Here is a 5293-nt window from a genome sequence, read left to right on the forward strand (position 1 = left end):
GCACGGCCCCGCCGCCGCCCCGCCCCGCTACGGCCCCGCCGCCAGAGCGCCTGCGCCGCGTCCCCCCCGAACCACCCCCTCACCCCCCGGGCCCTCCCTCAAGCCCCGGGCCCGCTCCCGCAGCCCCCGGGCCGCCGCCGGTACCGGCAGCCCCGGCAGGGCCCGTGCGGGAGGGAGCCCCGATCCGCCGGGGGCAGCCCCCGGGGGCCGGGCGGACGGAGCCCGGGCTCTGCTGGCGGCGGGCTGCCTCCGGGTCGGCGAAGCCCGAGGCTACTCGGCCTCGCCGGGGCTGGATGATGTCCCGAAGGCTGCCCCCCCGAAGGCTGCTCGGTCCGGGGTGGCAGCGGGACCCCCAGCCCAGCAGATCGTGTCCCGACAGGCGTTCAGAAGCCTTCGGCTTTGGGAAGGGGGTAGCATCCTGACGGGGAGAAGTTGCCTCTCTGAAGGGCTCTGGTTTAATTTCTGCTGGTGGATGGGATTGCCCTCATCCCTTCGCTCAGAGGGGCAAAGGAAACGTTTTGCAGTGACAGACACAGGCTCGGCTTCCCAGTATCCAGGGAGCACCAGGAGTGCTGCTGAAACGCATGTGGCCACATCCAGACGTGCTACAAATGCCGTGCGGCGAGCAGCGCCAGTACAAAAATGGGAACGGGGAGGACCTGACGCAATGACTCCAGCTCGAGCTGGTTCACAGAGCCAATTCGTTTTTAATGAGATAGAGAAACACTGTCATTTTCCCAAGTTGTGTTGGAAGCCAGCAGTCAAACCCATGCCTGAGTCCAGAAAATTGAACTTCCAAAAAAATCAGACACTGACCTGACGCGTTCAACACAGAGATGGATGCGCACAGTAACTTAATGCTTCAATAACATATTAGCAAGCACTTTGGCGTTCCCTCTCCAGCTCCTGCACCGTGTGCAGGCTGTGGCTGTTCTTTGCACGCCCTTCAGGACATGGCATGTTTTTGCATCCTATGTTTCTACTGCAACAGCCACATGTAGCTGAAACATGGTTCGCATGGGTCATTACAGTTGAAATCACGGTTACTGAAATTTCCAATTTACAACCTCCAAGCATGTTTCAGCAGTGGTAAGTGGGTAATCTCTAGTGTATACATGGGAAACAGAGCAACAAGATGGTAAACGGTATGTCCATTGCTGACAGAGTTAGCGGCAGTGAGCTCTCCATCATGCAGAATTTGGATTTCCAAACTTCTGAAAAATAAATGCTGTTGTCTGTCACACTGGTATTTTCTTTCCCAGATGACGTGAACTACTATCTGTCTAAAAGATAAAATTTAATTCAAGGTATGGGCCCACAGGGTCCAGGTTTCAGGTTCCGGTTCCAACGGGATAGCCAAGGTCTACGAGGCAGCACAGCAATTGCCAGATCATCCTTTATAAAATGGGATTTTCTGCACAATGCAATCTGATCCTTTGTCCTGCAGGAAAAGCCCAGGGACACAGCTTGTATTGCCATGGCTATCAGCTCCTTTTCCAAATGCCTGGCATTCGGCAGTTGGCTGCTCTGCGACTGCAAATGCATCGCATGCACGCAGCAGCCCCGGTGCTGGGTGCTCCAGCCTGCTGTGCTTAAACGGCTTGTGTACAGAGCAACTCTGGATCACAGGCACAGCAATCCGGCACATGCCGAACTGCATGGGTGATTTATTTCTCTGGGATGTGGCTCTCCAAAATCCTCACAACTGTTTTGTTTTAATCCAGATATCAGTATCCTTCAGCGCAAAATCTGACCTTGCAGTCTTACAGTAGGAACAGACCTCTAGGATGACAAGTATTTACTTTCAAATGTTGCTGCGTGGGTTTATTAACAGGAAAGCCTCGCCTGAAATGTCCCTTAAAAACAAAAACAAAACAGAACAAAACAAAAAAACAGTCCTGCACAGCTGAGATGGACAATTTTAGTTTTGTTGCAGTTGTTTTTTGCTGTTACTTCAAATGCTTTTTACCACGTTGTACTTGTTGCTGTGATCTCTGCAGTCCATACCCAGGTAGGCTGGGTAGTAGCAAGCTGCTTGGAAAGGGCCCTAAATGTAAAGGGGCAGTGATGGAGTTAGTGATGGACGCAGCAGGAAGAGCTGTTGGCTTACACCTGCATGCGGCTGCATTAACCCTGTCACCTCACAACCACAGCCCATTTCTCAGGGCACAAATATTATTAATATATCACAGGGTTCCTTTTACTACCACCTGGAAAAAATGCTGTAAGTTTATTTTCCAAGCTGTGCACCCAAGAGAGGAACATCCAGGACCTGCATAAAACTCTACGTATTATAAATACCTTATGCCAACAACCTTCAAAATCAACACTGCCCTAGAACGGAGGGGGCAGATCAGTGGAGTTACCTTCTGCCCTGTAGTGAACGACAGGAAAAACAGCCTTGCTACATTATCCTTCACATTTTCTGCAGCCCCAAGCACCACCGAGGCACGCAAACCGGGCCTGCGGCTGCCACGTGGGCTTCATTCGCCCTGAGCCATCACCTCTGGAGCTGCTTTTAAGCCAGTGTAGGTTCTCAGAGCAAATGTGAATCAGCCTAAAGTTGCAATGAAAGCACTGTAATCTGTACAGGATCCTGCAAAATTCAGTGTGATACCTGAAATGCTGACAGAAGTTGCAGAAAAACAGGCAGCACCACTGCCGTTCTCCCACGTCTTTCAGTGGAGAAGCCGGGTAGGTGGAGGCTGTCTAAGTTGTTCTTATGGCTGATTTATTTGCAAATGCAGGTGAATGCTAGAGAGATGTGAGTTTAACTCTACCCTGACTGATTCTTTCACAGGAAAAAATGTGAGCCTTTGCAGTCAGTAACCGCCGCGTGGGCTCGTTTCTTTCCTCGCTCTTTCAGGTAAACCAAGTGTGGAGAGGCCCCGGACCTCCCCTGGCTGTGCTTTCATGCAGGACCTGTGTGAGAAGGGAGAGTCATCCACACCGTCCTCACAAAGCACTTCCCCTTTGTGCAGAGGGAATGAGAGGAATGAGGCAGCAAGCAGGTAACTATTCATTTCCCCCCCTCAGTAATTTACAGTGAAATGATGCCACTTGGGTACTTCTGGTGGGCACCTGCAGGGCAGACGACAGCACGCCTCGGGGTAGCACAGTTCTGCGCAGGACCCTCCTGTGAAGGTGATTCAGTGTCCCGGCACACAGCCTTCAACTTCAGGCAGTTTGGCACAAGCACCCAGCTTGGTGCATTGAAGGTAGTCGAGCGGACAACTGTATCAGCTGAAACCTGAAGCATTTTCATGGAGTTAGCCCAGGTCCACACTTGTGTGACTGCCAGCACAGTTCTGCCCACCATGGCTAAAGGTGTGCCTGTACCTACATCCCTGGCCAATCAGCTGCTGAGTGAGAGGCTGGAAAATGTTGGTTGACATACCATTAAAGGGAGACAAATAACAGGAATGTGTAATTAAGAGTGAGCAACAGATAATAGCTAATACACATCCTGACTTTAGAGGTTTATTCTTCTCATTCAGGGTTCTTAACCCTGAACTACTCAGCTAATGCATGGGTTTGCATGGTGCCAGATACTAGGGTTTCAGAAAGAGGAGAAAAGAAGGCACTTAATGTTGATAAAAATATACGTAACTGTTGCACTTACCACAAGTCATGGAAATACACATTGACAAAGGAAACAGCAAAGGAACGAATAAGAATCTGCAAGTAAAAGCAAGGAGGAGTCCTGAGGTTACCACCACGGGTGGAAAAGAAACAGCATGGGGCTAAGAGAAAAGCTATTCCAGCTGGGACAGCTGAAGACCATGTTTTCTTCCAGCTTTTATCCGTACCTGTGCTCAAGGTGCAGATGTGGTGTGGCAAAAAATAGGGGAGCATTCAGTCGGTCATTTCAGTTCAAACCCAAGTCATCTGCCACTGAATCATTTATCTTTGGGATCCAAACAACATTTCTGCATGATGTGAGGGAGAAACAGCTGAGGTCAGCACTAGATCGAGTCACACAGCATTGCACTCAGTTACCTAATGGAGTCATGCCTCACTGTTGCTTTAATTTAAAACACGGTTACTTCACAACAGCAATCAGCACTTGTTTTAGAGCTCAGTACCGGAGACACTCAACCTCGACCCATATCTAACATGCAGATGGTATTTTTTTCGGTTAGTTAGACAATGATTAAGGATTGCCGTCTTGTTAAGTGCTTCTGCTGTGCGCAGCGCAGTGACGAACATTGTTCCCCCAGCACTTGGCAGCTGCTAACATATATATGCTGTAGGGGAAATCTTGGTATTCACGTACTATAGGTGAGCAGCTGAGAACCAGAGGAGCAGAGTGACGTGCCCAAGGACACTCTAGAAATCCATGACAGAGAAGATAAGTGAACGCGAGTTTCCTAAAAACCAAGCCCTAAATGCTGCCAGTTCCTCAGGGCCTTGCTCTGTGAATGGGGCCTCTAAGTGCTTCTATAAAATAAATAGATTTTTCTAATTATTAAATTCAGAAGATGACCTAATGGTGATTTGATTAGATCATATAAGTACCTTTATCATGAGAACATAGCAGTTTTTAAAGGGCTTCTTAATCTAGTGGAAAAAAACATATTACAAGAACCAATGGCTGGAGTTTAAAGCCAGAAAATTCAAATTGGAAACAAGGTGCAGAACTGAGGTTTTCTAACAATAATAATGTTTAAATATTGGGAGAACTATCCAGGAATTATTTGCCTTTTGAATTCCTCACGTCAGGAAAAGATGTCTCTCCAGAAGATCCAGTTTCATCAAACACAACTTACTGGGCTCAACAGAGGAGTAACTGGATGAAATGTCTGGCTTGTGCTAAGCACGAGGTGGGATTAGATCATCTAATCGTCCTTTACAATCGTAAATTCTATGAATCTATGAATAATAACAACCATCATTGTAAGTTACAGTTTGTAAAACAGCAAAAAGCGCACTGCTACATAGCTGGGAGACAGAATAAATCATGTTCAAAATATCAATAAATAAGCCCTTTAACACGTGACTGGGAATTATTTGACATCCATCCATGTGGCTCACAATTCTTCCCCCAAACTGTATTTTAATTGGGTTTTGATTATAGGGCAAAAAATAACAATCCATGAATCAAATAGGCATTACCACACCCAGAACAGCATTATCAACATTCCTGCATAATTTTTAAATGCCCAATTGATATAGAAATAGCTGCTGATTTGAAGGAATTATATGTAGGAAATACCATAATTGGTGCTCTTCTATAAGAGGGTTTATAGGCCTGAGCCTGGGATTCCTTTATTGTATTTGAGTAGCTATAAAA

Source organism: Oxyura jamaicensis, chromosome 12 (genome assembly GCF_011077185.1).
Source record: "Oxyura jamaicensis isolate SHBP4307 breed ruddy duck chromosome 12, BPBGC_Ojam_1.0, whole genome shotgun sequence".
Classification (NCBI taxonomy): Eukaryota; Metazoa; Chordata; class Aves; order Anseriformes; family Anatidae; genus Oxyura; species Oxyura jamaicensis.